This window comes from Dipteris shenzhenensis, chromosome 2 (assembly GCF_047967505.1).
Source record: "Dipteris shenzhenensis isolate YYH24624 ecotype China chromosome 2, Dip_SZ_1.0, whole genome shotgun sequence".
Taxonomy (NCBI): Eukaryota; Viridiplantae; Streptophyta; class Polypodiopsida; order Gleicheniales; family Dipteridaceae; genus Dipteris; species Dipteris shenzhenensis.
The window spans coordinates 13,023,559-13,040,063 of record NC_141597.1 but is presented as its reverse complement, the minus strand read 5'-3'; positions in this window follow the sequence as shown (position 1 = coordinate 13,040,063).

The following is a 16,505-nucleotide window of genomic DNA, read 5'->3' as shown; positions in this document are numbered from 1 at the left end:
TGTTGGGGTTTAAGAGGCTTAAATATGCAAAAGAAGGGGTTGTGATGTAGAGGCTAAACCTGCATGTGAGATAAATGAAGAACAAGTATCTAAAGAAAAGTTTACATTTTTCAATTTAAAAGATGTATATATATATAAATATTATCTCACCTTCAAAACAAACCATAAATTCACTCTTTCATAATTTTTTAAAAGTATAATATAAAACATGTAAATATATAAAACTCTCTTTACTTTCTCTCTCTCTCTCTCTCTCTCGACTCCTAAATCTCTCTGTAGCCATAGTCAAGACACCTCATTCTCTCTCTTAATCTCTCTCTCTCATGACAACTTTTAAGTATTTTCCTCTCTATCCTCATCCCACTTATTCTCTCTCTCCCTCTCCCTCCCTCTAGTACAGAAGTTTCATTCCTCCCTCTCTCTCTCTCTCTCTCTCTCTCTCTCTCTCTCTCTCTCTCTCTCTCTCTCTCTCTCTCTCTCTCTCCCCCTCTCTCTCTTTCTCTCTCCCTAAGTCTCCCTCTTCTCTTCTCTCTCTCTCTCTCTCTTTCCCTCTCTCCTTTTGCCACGTTTCATTCTGATAAACATCTCTCTCTCTCCCTCTCTCTCCCTCTCTCTCTCTCCCTCTCTCTCTTTCCCTCTCTCCCTCTTTCTTTCTCTCCCTCTCTCTCTTTCTCTCTCTCTTCCTCTCTCTCCCTACTCTCTCCCTCCCTCAAGCAGCCACAGCCCCTAGGAGACCCTCTTCTCTCTCTTAATCTCTCTCCCCTCTCTCCTCTCTCTTTCTTTCCCTCCCTACTCTTCTCTCTCATTTAAGGAGCCCCTCTTCTCTCTGTGAATCTCTCTCTCTCTCTCCCTCTCTCCCTCTCTCTTGGCAGCCACAGCCGCCAAGAGCCCCTCTTCTCTCTCTTAATTTCTCTCTTTCCCTCTCTCCTCTCTCCTCTCTCTTTCTCTCCCTCCCTATTCTCTCATTTCTCAAATTTACAAACTCAAATATAAATAAAAATCTAATTAAAATAGAACTCAAAAACTCAAATAAGAAACTAATTTAATCCCTCTCTCTCCCTCTCTCTCTTTCTCTCTCTTCCTCTCTCTCTTTCCCTCTCTCTCTCTTTCTCTCTCTCTCCCTCTCTCTCTCTTTCTCTCTCTCTCCCTACTCTCTCCCTCCCTCAAAGCAGCCACGGCCCCCAAGAGACTCTCTTCTCTCTCTTAATCTCTCTCCCCCTCTCTCCTCTCTCTTTCTTTCCCTCCCTACTCTTCTCTCTCATTTAAGGAGCCCCTCTTCTCTTTGTGAATCTCTCTCTCTCTCTCCCCCTCTCCCTCTCCTCTCTCATTTAAGGAGCCCCTCTTCTCTCTCTTAATTTCTCTCTTTCCCTCTGTCCTCTCTCCTCTCTCTTTCTCTCCCTCCCTATTCTCTCATTTCTCAAATTTACAAACTCAAATATAAATAAAAAACTAATTAAAATAGAACTCAAAAACTCAAATAAGAAACTAATTTAAAAAGAATTGTAATGCCTTCTAAAAGACCACCCTCCTCAAAAACTTTAACAATAAACTAATTGAAAAAGAATTATAAGTAAAGAAAAAGAATTACAAGACGAATTTTAAGAAATAGAACTCAAAAACTTTAACAAGAAACTAATTGAAAAAGAATTGTAAGTAAAGAAAAAGAATTACAAGACGAATGAAAAAGAATGCAAGTACCTGGAAAAAGTGAAAAAAGTAAGGCTCCGCTTATCTAGAAAAAGTGAAAAAAGTAAGGCTCCGCTTATCCTTTCTCTTCTGCTCTTGGTTGCTTCAATGAAATGAGGAGAGAGTTAAAATGAATGAATGGAAAGAAAAGTATATATAAGAAAAACTAGCCCACTCCTCCTACGCATAAATTTGAATTTTCAAAAAAGAGAGGGAAATTTGAATTCATTATAAATTTGAATTCAAATTTGTGTTCAACATTCTTCTCATACTTTCTTCTCGTATGTTTCTTTTGAATTCAAATTTGTGTTCAGCATTCTTCTCGATACTTTCTTCTCGTAAGTCTTTTTCATTCTTCTCATAAGTCCTTTTCATTCTTCTCGTAAGTCAAATCTTATTTGTCGCTCTTGCTCGTGATAGTAAGTCAAATCCTCCTCTCCCCTCTCTCTCCTTCTACTCCCTCCTCTCCTCTCCCTCTCTCTCTCCTCTCTCTCCTTCCTCTCCCCTCCCTCCCTCCCTCCATCCCTCGACCCCTGCCCTCCCCCCTTTCCCTCCCCTCCCTTGCCCTCCCCCCTTCCCCTCCCCTCCCTTCCCCTTCCCTCCCCTCTCTCCACTGCCAAAACTCCTCCCTCCCTTGACCCCCCGCCCTCCCCTCCCCTTCCTCCATTGCCGAAACCCCTCCCCCCATCGACCCCTCCCCTCCCACTCCCCCCCTCCCCTTCCCCCTCTCCCGTCCCCGTCCCACCCCCTTTCCCCCGCCCCGTCCCAACCCCTTAACCCTCCACACCCCCTTCCCCCCTTCCCCAGGGCTGGCGGCCGTGGCCACCAGCCCTCCCCCCTACACCCTTCCTCCCCTACCCCTTTTCCCCCCTACCCCCTTTCAACCCTCCCCCCCTCTTCCCCACCCCCCCTTCGCGGCCCCCCAGCCCCCCCCCTCTCGCACCCCTCTTCCCCACCCCCCCTTCGCGGCCCCCGAGCCCCCCCCTCTCGCACCCCCCTCCACCCCCACCCCCCTTCCCCGCCCCCTCTCCCCCCCCTCCCCCCTTCCCTCACAGGCTGGCGGCCACGGCCGCCAGCCCCCCCCTCTCAGCCCTCCCCCCCCTCTTCCCCACCCTCCCTTCGCGGCCCTCGGTAGCCCTCCCCCCCCTCATCCCCACCCCCCCTCTTCCCCACCCCCTTCGCGGCCCCCGGGCTGGCGGCCACGGTCGCCAACCCCCCCTCTCGCACCCCCCCTCGCACCCTTTACCCCCGCCAGCCCCTCTCCCCCCCCCCTCTCAGCCCTCCCCCCCTCTTCCCCACCCTCCCTTCGTGGCCCCCTGGCTTCTTGTGGTCGCAGCCGCCAGCCCCCCCTCTCGCACCCCTCTTCCCCACCCCCCCCTTCGCGGCCGCAACCCCCCCTCTCAGCCCTCCCCCCCCCTCTTCCCCAACCCCCTTCGCGGCCCCCGTGGCCGCCAGCCCCCCCCTCTCGCACCCCTCTTCCCCACCCCCCCTTCGTGGCCCCTAGCCTCGCCCCCCTCTCGCACCCCCCCTCGCACCCCCCTCCCCCCCTTCACCCCCTCTCCCCCCTTCCCCCGGGCTCGCGGTCCCTTCCCCCCCTCTCAGCCCTCCCCCCCCCTCTTCCCCACCCCCCCTTCACGACCCCCCTAGCCCCCCAGCCCTCCCCCCCCCTTCCCCACCCCCCCTTCCCCCGCGGCCGCCAGCCCCCCCCTCCTCTCAACCCCCCTTCACCCCTCCCACCCCCTTCCCCCCCACCCAACCCCCTCCCCGCCCTCGAGCTGGCGGCCGTGGCCGCCAGCCCCCCCCTCTCAGCCCCTCCCACCCCCTTCACCCCTCCCACCCAACCCCCTCCCCGCCCCTGAGGTGGCGGCCGCGATCGCCGCCCCCCCTCTCAGCCCCTCCCACCCCCTTCACCCCTCCCACACCCTTCCCCCCCACCCAGCCCCTGAGCTGGCGGCTGCGGCCGCTCGCCCCCCCCCCCTCTCAGCCCCTCCCACCCAACCCCCTCCCTGCCCCCGAGCTGGCAGCTGCGGCTGCCAGCCCCCCCCTCCTCAGCCCCTCCCACCCTCTTCACCCCTCCCAACCCTTCCCCCCCACCCACCCCCTCCCCGCCCCCGAGCTGGCGGCCGCGGTCGCCAGCCGCCCCCCCTCTCAGCCCTCCACCCCCTTCACCCCTCCCACCCCCTTCCCCCCCACCCACCCCCCTCCCTGCCCCCGCCAGTGCCGCCAGCCCCTCCCACCCCCTTCCCTCTCCCCCCCCTTCCCCCCCTCCCGGCTGCCAGCCCCCCCTTCCCCCCTCCATGGGAGACCCAGTCCCCCCTTCCCCCCCCCTCCCTCCTCCTTTCCTCCCTCTACTCAGTCCCACCCTCTCCCTCCCTTCCTCCTCCCTTCCCTCCCATCCTCTTCTTCTCCTCCCCTAAACCTTTCTCTCTCTAGTTCCTCTCTCTTCAAATTTTTAAAAAAAATCTAGAAAAAAAATTAATCAAAAAAATTTGCAAGTACGTGGAAAAAGTTTGTAAGTTTGCTCTTTCTTGCTTTCTTGCTCTTCCTTCCTTGCTCTCTTGATCGTCCTTGCTTTCTTGCTTCAGTGAATGAAATGAGGGGAGAATGAATGAAGAAGGAAGACTATATATAAGAAAAATTAGGTTTTCCTCCTCCTCTCCTATTGGCTTTCCATTCCTCCCCTCTCTCCTATTAGCTTTTCATTTATCCCCTCTCCCATTGGCTCCCATTACTCCCCCTCTCCCATTGGACCCCCATCCCTCATCCCAATCTTCCATTAGCCCTCCCCCCATCCATCCATTTCTTCTTCCTCCCCATTGCCACCACTCCCATCCCACATTTCCACCACGTCCCATACTCCTCCCATTTCCCAAAATCCCATATTTCCCCATCTCACCCTCCTCTTTTTCATCCCCTATTAACTCCCTCACTCATTTCACTCCCTTATTATCCTACTCCCCTATTACCTTCCCCTCTCCCATTCCATTCTTCCCTTCCCACTCTCACTTCCACTTCCCATTACTCACTTGCCATTTGAAAACTTTTAATATATTATTATACTATTTTTTATACTTATTATCATACACCCTTATTACTTCCCTCTCCCATTCCACTCCTCCCTCCTCACTCCCACTTCCACTTCCCATTACTCACTTGCTATACACATTTGCAAACTATTAATATATTATTATATGATTTTTAATACTATTTGCAAACTTACATGTGGGAAAAATCACAGGTGTCAAAGCGATCCTATTGTGGTCATACAACAACTGTGCTTTTATTCAAGGGCATATTTATCCACATCAACAAGCTTATTTACTCAAGGTATGAAGTGCATAATTTGTGCACTAGGTGTTTACTTTGTATCAAAATTGTTTGCCACACACACACACATATACCAATACCGAGAATTTTCTAATATTATCGCATCTACATTTCTCCGATGGGCACAAAACTTTGTACATGCCTCAACCTAGGTCTTATTGACTTGCATACAAAGTGGTGCACCTATCTCATAAGTACTTGTTCGGATAACACACCTCCAAACGTATTTTATGACGATTGTGCACAACACTAGGAACAAAATGGTGTATCATGTGAGATCGACTATGCAAAGCATATCCAATGGACACAAGACTTTACACGTTCCTCAACATGGTAGTATTGACTTGTGTGCAAAGTGGCATCCCCATCCGATAAGTACTTGTTTGAAAAATACACCTACGATCGTGTTTTTTGACCGTTGTACATGACACCAAGGCAAAAAACGGTATTTAATACTCAATCTACCATGTAAAGCATATCCGATGGGCACAATACTTTGCACGTGCCTCAAAAGCGGTGGTATGGTATTCCATGCAAAGTGGAATGCCCATTCAATAAGTACTTTTTAGAATATCACACCTAGGACCATGTTTTTTATTGGTTGTTGTCCATGACACTAAGGCAAAAACATTGATTTATGCTTAATCGACAATGCAACGAATATGCGATCATCACACTACTTTGCACACATCTCAACCTAGGTATTATTGACTTACATGCAAAGTGGCATGCCCATCCCATAAGTACTTAGTCGAATAACACATCTAGGACTGTGTTTTTTGACGATTGTGCATGACACTAAGGCCAAAACAGTGTTTAATGCTTCTTCGACAATGAAAGCATATCCGATGGGCACAATACTTTGCACGCACCTTCAACTAGGTGGAATCAACTTACATGCAAAGTGGCACACCCATCCCATAAGTGCTTGATTAGATAATATACCTAGCAGCGTGCTTTTTTACGGATGTGCATGACACTAGAGCAAAAATAGTATTAAATGCTCGATCGACCATGCAAAGGATATCCGATGGGCACAACACTTTTCGTACACCTCAACCTAGGTGGTATTGAAATATTCTGAAAGAGGCACACCCATCCAATAAGTACTTGGTCAGATAACACACCTAATGGCGCGTTTTTTTGTGGATGTCCATATCACTAGGGAAAAAATGGTTTATAATGTGTGATCGACCATGCAAAGCATATCCGATGGTGGCAATACTTTGCATGCACCTCAACATAGTTGAAACGGACTTGCGTGCAAAGTGGAGCCCCCACCCAATAAGTACTTATTTGAATAACACACCGACGGCCGTGTTTTTTGGCGGTTGTACATGACACCAAGTCCAAAAACGGTGTATAATGCGTGATCGACCATGTAAATCATATCCGATGGTGACAATACTTTGCACACACCTCAATGTAGTTGAAACAAACTTGCGTGCAAAGTGGAGCCCCCATCTGATAAGTACTTGTTTGAATAACACACTTAGGACCGTGTTTTTTCATGGTTGTGCATGACACTAAGGCAAAAACGGTGTTTTAGGCTTGATCGACAATGCAAAGCATATCTGATGGGCACAATACTTTGCACACACCTTCAACTAGGTGGGATTGACTTACATGCAAAGTGGCACGCCCATCCCATAAGTGCTTGATCGGATAACATACCTAGCAGCGTGTTTTTTACGCCGGATGTGCATGACACTAGAGCAAAAATAGTATTTAATGCTCGATCGACCATGCAAAGTATATCCGATGGGCACAAAACTTTTCATACACCTCAACCTAGGTGGCATTGAGATGTTCTCAATGAGCCACACCCATCCAATAAGTACTTGGTCAGATAACACACCTAATGGCGTGTTTTTTTGCGGATGTGCATCTCATTAGGGAAAAAATGGTGTATAATGCGTGATCGACCATGCAAATCATATCCGATGGTGACAATACTTTGCACACATCTCAAACTAGTTGAAATGGACTTGCGTGCAAACTGGAGCCCCCATCCGATAAGTACTAGTTTGAATAACACATCTAGGACCGTGTTTTTTCATGGTTGTGCATGACACTAAGGTAAAAACGGTGTTTTATGCTTGATCGACAATGCAAAGCATATCCTATGGGCACAATACTTTGCACACACCTTCAACTAGGTGGAATCAACTTACATGCAAAGTGGCACGCCCATCCCATAAGTGCTTGATCGGATAATATACCTAGTAGCGTGTTTTTTTACGGATGTGCATGACACTAGAGCAAAAATAGTGTTTTTTTACGTATGTATGTATGTATATATATATATATATATATATATATATATAGATATATATATATATATATATATGTATGTATATATATATATGTATGTATATGTATATATGTATGTATGTATATATATATATGTATATATATGTATATATATGTATGTGTGTGTGTGTGTGTGTGTGTGTGTGTATGTGTGCACGCGCGTGCGCGCGTGTGGTGTGTGTGTGTATACAAGTAAGGAAATTCCAAATATCAAATTGATCTTTTGAAAATTAGAAGAAAATTTATAGTACTATTTATATAAAATAAATGAAATGAATATAAATATCTATAAATAAGTTAAATAAAGTTACTCAAACAATCTCTCTTCCATTGACAAAACCTTCCATTTCCTAACATGAGGAACAAACATATATTCTTGCTTGTACAAATTTTAAAAATCTTATAACTCATCATTTCATGTAGAAAACAAAGTCTCAAAATTTCCCAAGATTTGTAAATTTCTCATCTAGATTGATAAGCTCCTCATTTGAGAGCACTCTTTCCCTATCCAACTCCCTCTATTCAACAAACCTCTTTTGGTCAATCTCACAGATTTCTTTGTGTTGCTGGAGCCAAGCTTGAAATCTAGCCTCTAGGGCCTTTTTTACTTTACTTCTTGCTTGGCTTGTGCCTTTTGGCCTCCTCCTTGATTCGCCTTTGTTGATTTCTCTTTGGCCTCAACAGTAGTTGTAGAATCCTTTGTTGTTTAGCGGGTTTTGGTTTTCTCGACTATTTGGCTATTTTTGGTTTTCTAGACTATTTGGTGGCTTTATTGTTGGGGCCATGTTCTTGCTTTTCTCTTTGACTGATGTCCCACAACTTTGTCGGCCACTTTATACATCTATGCCTTAGCCTCTTAATGGGTCTAGGTGTTGGTGGTTGGCTTTCTTGAGAGTGCTCTCAACGGAAGCAAGAACAGAAGAAGAAGAGAGCGAGACAGAGAGCCACACAAGTTTTGGTGGGTGCAGAACCACCCTAATCTTCTTTTTCATTCATTTATATATATGTTTGAGTATTGTACATAACTGGGGTAAAGGCACAGTGACCTTTAACCCCCACAGCCTCCCACTTAAAGGACAATGATCATTTAAGGGAGAACAACCAGTGAGCATACTATCCAAGGCCCATCAATACACGACAATACTCAAACCGCTGACTAGGTAGACTCTTCGTTAGCATATCTGCAGAGTTATCATCTGTATGAACCTTGACAAGCTCTATACGCTTGTCCTCAAGTACCTCCCTGATGAAATGGTACCTGACCTCAATGTGTTTTGTCTTTGCATGAAAGACTAGCTGAATAGCACTCATGGAATCACTATGCAATGTCAGTACACCTGTATGAATCCCCAAATCTCCCACTAGCCGATCAAGCCATATAGCCTCCTTGCAACCCTCTGTGGCTGCAACATACTCAGCCTCTGTGGTAGACAAAGCAATGCACTTCTGTGCATGAGACATCCACGACACTACACCACCTGCAAAGGTGAACACATAACCAGAAGTGGATCTCCTACTATCCACATGCCCTGCATAGTCTGAATCTGTGTACCCAAGTACACGCATGTCTCCTTTACCAAAGCAAATGCACATCTCCTTGGTACCCTTCATGTACCTCATGATGCACTTAACTGCCTCCCAATGCCTCTTTCCTGGATTAGCCATATACCGGCTAACAACTCCTACTGCAAATGCAATGTCTGGTCTAGTAGCTATCATAGCATACATAAGACTCCCAACTGCTGATGCATAAGGAACCTTGGCCATCATGGCCCTCTCCTCATCTGATTTGGGACTATCTGTATGACTCAGTTTCACATATGGAGGCAATGGAGTACTCACTGCCTTCCCCCCCTCCATATTGAAACAATGTAATACTTTTGTAACATACTCTTTTTGTGAAAGCCAAAGGAGTTTCCTACTTCGATCACGCGTGATGCGCATACCAAGAATATGACCTGCAAGTCCCAAATCCTTCATATCAAAGGCCTCATGCAACTTGGCCTTTAATGCATCTAGCTCATAAGTATTCTTGCTAGCCAATAGCATATCATCCACATATAGTGCCAAGATTATCAGGCTACTATCCTTAGCCCTTTTAGTGTAGATGCAGTGATCAATTTCACTCCTTCTAAAACCCTGGGACCGAATGAAAGCATCAAACTTCTGATACCATTCTCTAGGTGCTTGCTTAAGACCATAGAGACTCTTCTTTAGCTTGCAAACTAAATGCTCTTTGCCTTTTTCTTCAAAGCCTTCCGGCTGCACCATGTAAATTTCCTCATGCAAATCCCCATGCAAGAAAGCTGTCTTGACATCCATTTGCATAAGCTCCATATCCTCTACTGCCACTAGTCCAAGCATGCATCTAAGTGTGGTCATCTTCACAACCGGAGAGAATATCTCATCAAAGTCCACACCCTTCTCTTGCTTGAACACTTTAGCAACCAAACGGGCCTTGTACCTAGGCACATCATCACCTGTGACCTTCATTTTGTAGACCCATTTACATGGCAATGCTTTCTTTCCATGTGGCAAAGAAACCAAGTCCCAAGTCTTATTCTTCATAAGTGAACTCATCTCTGATTGCATAGCATACTCTCACTTGCGTTGATCCTCACGCATCATAGCCTCTCTATAGCAAGAAGGCTCCCCGCAATCAGTAAGCATCACATAGTCTACCCCTGGAACAAACCTATCAGGCGGTCTAGACACTCTAGATGATCTTCTCAAGGGCATTTCAGCTTGCTGTCCCACCTGCATATCAGCCACATTTGGCTCATCATTTCCACCAATAGATGATCCATCATCTACCCTTGATTGCATACCTGTGGTGGGAGTACTTGGTGGTACCATTTCTTGCACATTTGGTGCATGGACAGCTTGCTGTTTATCAACATATGCAAGTGGATTCACATCGTGGATTCACATCCTGGAAAGTGATTCTCCTCATTTCCACATCCCTCAATGGTGCCTTATGCATCTTCTTCTCATTGAAGACCACATCATGGCTGCGTATGATCTTCTTTGCTTCTGGAATCCCAGAGACGATAGCCCATCTCTCCACTTTCACCATAACCTAGAAAGATGCATTTCCTAGACTTAGGATCTAGCTTCTTTCGAAGCTCTTTTGGCACATGTGCATATGCCTCACACCCAAATATACGCAAATGAGAGTAAGAGGGCTTCTTTCCACTCCATGCCTCTTCAGGAATACCACCATCCAAACTCTTACTAGGTGATCTATTGATCACATGCACTGCAGTCTTCATTGCCTCAGCCCAAAAACCACCAGAAAGACTTGCATTGGAAAGCATGCATTGCAACCTTTCTTGAATGGTACAGTTCATCTTTTCTGCAACTGGATTTTGCTCTGGAGTAAGAGGGGATGTAAGCTCCCTCTTAATCCCACGAGTATCATAGAAATGCTGAAAGTCATGAGAGAGATACTCTCCACCATTGTCAGTCCGTAGGCATTTAAGCGTTCTACCTGACTGATTCTCAACCAAGGCCAGCCATTTCTGAAATACGTGGAACACATCACTCTTCCGAGCTATAGCATAAGCCCACACTTTCCTAGTTGCATCATCAATGAATGTCACATAGTATTCAGCCCCGCCTAATGACCGTGTAGGCATGGGACCACATACGTCTGAATGCACCAAATCAAGCATTTCAAACTCTTTCTTTCCCCTTATTTTATGGGCTGATTTAGTCTGCTTCCCATAGAGACAGTGCTCACAAAATTCAAAATCAGAGAAACTCAAATGTGGTACATAACCCAAACGGCATAAGAGTTTCATTCCATTCTGGCTCATGTGCCCCAACCTGCAATGCCACAAAGAAGTGCTTGGCTGCTCGGTTATTGCAACAACATGATCAAATACCCCTGATACATGTAAGGGATACAAAGTCCCACACTTGGCACCCCTGGCCAAAAGCATAGAGCCCTTCTGAATTTTCCAACTTTGAAAGACAAAAGTGGTGTGAAAACCAGCATCATCTAGCTGACCCACTGAAATAAGACTCTTGGTCAGCTTAGGCACATGTCTCACATGTTTCAAAACAAATGCAGACCCATTTGCAAAAGAAAACTTTATGTCACCTGCTCCCACTATGTCACATGCATAGTCATTTCCAAGATGCACACAACCTGTCTTTCCACTATCATGAGTGGAGAACCATTCCCTATGGGGAGTAACATGGAATGAAGCACCAGAATCCAAAATCCAATCCTGGGAATATGCATCATCTGAAGTGGTAAGCAACTCTGCAGATAAAGTAGACATGAAGAGAACATCATTGTCACTATCATGTGTGACTGCATTGATCTCCTCGATCTTCACTTTTCCTTTGTCCTCCCTTGGACTCTCTTCCTTCTTATTTGCACCCCAATTTGCATTCTTTTTCTTATCCTTTTGCTCTCTTTTTAGCTTGTAGCAATCCTTTTTCATATGGCCCTTCTTGCCACAGTGGTAACACTCAATGTTCCGTGCCCTGGATTTGCTACGAGACTTCCCTCTTTCTTGGGACTTCCCCTTGAACTATGATCTGCCCCTTTGCACATTTAAGGCTGCATCCTGCTTGTTGCCATCCATAGACTTCCGTCTAATATCCTCGGCCAACAAGCTCCCACAACATCATCAAATTTCAGTACTCCACCAGGTGCAGAGTTATTGATAGCTATACGGAAGGTATCCCATGAGGATGGCAATGAACATAAGAGAAATATTGCCTTAGTCTCCGCATCAAAATTCATTTTCTGAGCCTGAAGTTGGCTGAAAATAATATTGAATTCATTCAAATGAGAAGCAATGGAGACCCCTTCCTTCATCTGCAGCTCAAACAACCTCTTCATGAGGTAAACTTTATTAGAGGCAGTTTCCTTCTCATAAGTGGCACACAGTTTCTTCCACAAATCTTCCGTAGTCTGCTCATTTACTACTGTGAAATAAACTGACTCTGCAAGATAAAGTCTAATAGTAGACTTTGCTAATGCATCCAACTCATTCCAATCATCCTCAGACATATTTGCAGGCTTAGCTTCAATCCCTGCCAAGGGTTTAATCTGCTTCTTTTGAATAAGCACATCCCTTATTTGTTCTTTCCACAAAGAAAAGTATGTCCCATCAAACTTTTTAATGCTGAAAAACTCCTTTTCAGACATGGAAGAGGATGCCATGATGCAAATGAAACAAAATCCCAAATGCTAGTCCCTGCAAGAGAGAATCACACCAAATACCAGGTGCACCCAAATGTGTATGCCACAATAAAGTGAAATATCACCAAACATCAAAGCTCAAAGCATCAAAAGATGCATCTGACTCACGTGCATATACTATGCATCCATATGAGCAAATCTGGCCCAAAAGAAAATGCTAATAAGTGCCAAATGACTCAAGCATAAACACCGTCCACTGACATATGCATCAATTATATCTCATCCAAGAGAGCATAGCACTATCAGTGCATCACCAACAATGTGTCAAAGCTGTCCCTCAACTTAAAATAGCATCCATGTGCAAAGCATCCATAAAAAATAGCATCCCACAAGGCAATTTGGGCCTATCAGCGCATCCAAGAAGGACCGCAATGCATCCAAATGGCCTATAAATCATCCATTGCAACCGAATGCATACCACGAATGAGCGCACATGCAACCAGAGTGATCTGCATAAGGTATGCTCAAGAAATCATAGTCCCACGGTAATGAGCGCTACTGAAAATAGAACCTGAGATGCCTCAAAACATGGGCGCCATCGCATAATCGGACTCAACAAGAAAATCTGCAAATATCTCTCTTCTGCCAGAACTCCAAAATCCCAACCGATGAGTGAGAAATGGGAGTCAATACTTATCCACTGCCATGTGGCATAAATCTAAGGTTTCAAAACCTTAGAATGAAAAATGCATAACAGAGAGACGAAATCGAATACACAGAGATCTATAACTCTGAAAATCCTCCATCGAATCGCGCAAGAACTGACAAGTAGGGGTTTTTGGGCGTCCGAAACGCAATGGGATAGACGGTTTTGGAAACCGTGGTCTCAATCACTGGGTCCAACACACGGACTGAAAAACGTTTTTGGAAACATAGCTGTTTGTAAACTCCACCGGAGTGCGAATGATGAGCAACATAGCAGTTTTAGGACCTCCTGAGTCCACTGGAACTGACAGATCTGCAAATGGTTGCTCCAAACTTGAGTTCCAACACCCAGGCAAAAAACGCAGAAACTGACACAGTGAGTCAGAAATCTAATGAAATGATCCCAGATTCAAGAATGAAGGTGTTTCCAAGCTCCTGAAGTAATGTGGATACCAAAAGCAAGCAATAGTTGCCTCTACAAGTCAATACGGAGTCTCTGTCATCGAACGGAACAGGGAAAAGCTCAAAAAACGACTTTTTCTTTCAAACCACTTAACAGGCTCTCAAAACCACTTCGTAAAGCCAAAGTGACTTTTCCAAAGGTTCCTCCAAGGTCGCTGCACACTCGGATGCAAGTAAAGTCACCCACAAAGCTTCCCACAGAGCTTCTCCTTCCTCCCACAGAGCTGCTGAGCTTCAAGCATTCACCCACGCTTAGCTAGATCACCCGGGCTCTGATACCAGTTGAGAGTGCTCTCAACGGAAGCAAGAACGGAAGAAGGAGAGAGAGAGACAGAGAGCCACACAAGTTTTGGTGGGTGCAGAACCACCCTAATCTTCTTTTTCATTCATTTATATATATGTTTGAGTATTGTACATAACTGGGGTAAAGGCACAGTGACCTTTAACCCCCACATTTCTTTCTCTTTGGCCACTTGGATCCATGTCAGCTCAGTAGCTCAATGCTCTTTGTCCTGCTGCTTTTGTTGACTCCATCCTCCCTTCACTTTTACACTTGGTTGTAAGCAAACATGGTTGCATTTATGAAGCTCAAGAAGAGATGCATGAGTGTCCTAAATTCACGTATTACCATCCTATAATAACTTAATATCCCCCAAAATTCTCTCAATTCATATGTTGATCTAGAAACTTGAAATAAACACTCCCCTTTGTTGGTGGACATTTCGTTAAAAGCTCTCATTTCTTTTACTTTGCAGTTGAAATGCAAAATCAAAAAACTATTTTTACTAAAACATTCCGATGACCATCTCTATAACAAAGGTGAATGCATACACAAAAAGAGCATGCTAAAGTGGTATTTTTCTTTTCACAATATAATAATTTGAATTATACATCAAAATTTATGAACACTTAAATATTTTAGAAAATAGACATATCAGTATGTGACTTCCACTATGTTTTAGAGTTTATGCATTGGTGCAGTGTCAAAATGGACAACTACTAGTTGATAGGTCCTAAATTCAAATTCCTACTGTGCCACTCTAGGTTTTTTTTATACAATCCATGTGGAACTCAAAATGATATGTCAACATGCCAGAGTTAACACTTGTACTATTTGAATACCAACTCCTAACTCAAACTAATGGATCCAAAGACTCCACACTACTCGGGATCCCAAATGCAGCCAGACCCTACCATCCAAGCCATGTCATCAACTTAGATCCATCTCATGGAATTGGATCTCTTGTCAGTGTGTTGACATGTCAACAAGGCAAAATTAGCTACCAGACTACCACATAAGCACCCTTCAAAATGCCACATGGCATTGAATCTAGTCTGCCTAACCCAACAAACCACTAACTAACTATTCCTATGATGCGAGGTTTTTCAGCCAACTAGAGTGACACATTATCAATGGATCCTATTTATTCCCAATACATATGCTACCGTTCTAAATGCAAATGCACTCATTGTACTATTCCATCCTCCCACAGTGATGCGTTGCTCATACCACAATTGAAAGGAAAATTTTATTGTGAATAATGACACACGTAGAATCAACACCCACATCCCCCATGTATGCGAACATTAAAACTTGTTTTACATTGTAATAAAATTGAAAGTGCCAACAACGCCCCATATATGAAGATAAAGCCCTGAGATGCCTCTGGGTCTTGAACTCAAGACTAGCATATACACACCCACACATTTTAGCAACACCAAATGAATTTAAAAATATTGCTTAAAGAGACTACCATGTCCACTCACAAATTACAACGTATGTCCTCTAGCCACCGCCTAACCCTCAACGACCATCCATCACCAGTGAATCATATTCCTCTACATAGCACTCCATCAGACAATCATCCACACAAACAATCCACAAGGTATGCCTAGGTGTGCAATGTATGTGTCTCCTTCACACCTCAAATATAGATAGAGCATCTCATCTCAGCTCTACTCAAGAGCATCCACCTCAAATATTACAAAAACACATTGTGCTCACAATTGTGTCCTCTTTGTTTAGAGCCCGCCTTGTTGTACAGCTATCAAGTCTCTATTCACAGAAATTGGTAAAATGGGTTCAGGAAAATTCAACAAAGCCCACTCTAAGCTGATGCAAAGGAAGGACATGATAGAAGAGCTCACCACTGGGCCACACGAGTAACACCTTCTCTTTGAGGTCCACTTCAGCCCCATCCTTGTTGATTCCTTTCAATGGGGCCTTATCATACATGCACGAAATGATGACACCAACATCGTTGGATCGAATGCCTTCCGACTCATGTGTCTAATGAAAGCCAATGCGTGACAGAATCCCTTTGTTTATCATGAAGCTTAGGTCCTTTCAGTGACCTTCAAACATCTCCTCAAACTGGGTTACACGAAAAACCATGGATTGAGGCCAACATGTCCAAAACCACACAATCCCCACCAATCGACATCCAAAATCATTGTCCATTGTCTCATTTCGTTGTGACCCTAAGAAAAACTGTCACATCAATCATAGGTCTCATGGTGGCAACTCAATAAAATTTCACTCATGTACCTCTAAACATATGTACTTCTGGCCACATTCCTAAATCCTATCCCAAAAATCTAGATTCATAATAGAATTTTGATGTTGCGCAAATTTTAACGTAACATATGCTCCAGAATTTGGATAGAAATGAAGTAAACACAAGAAATGTTCAACTCCAAGAGCTCTACAAGCCTATCATATTTGCAAATCCCTAATGCCATTGCGTCTCCTCATATCATCTTAATTGTCTCATTCATACAAGTTGATTCCTACATAACTTCTTTGGATCGAATTCCATCAATGCAATTGCATAACAAAGTAAGCTCAGTG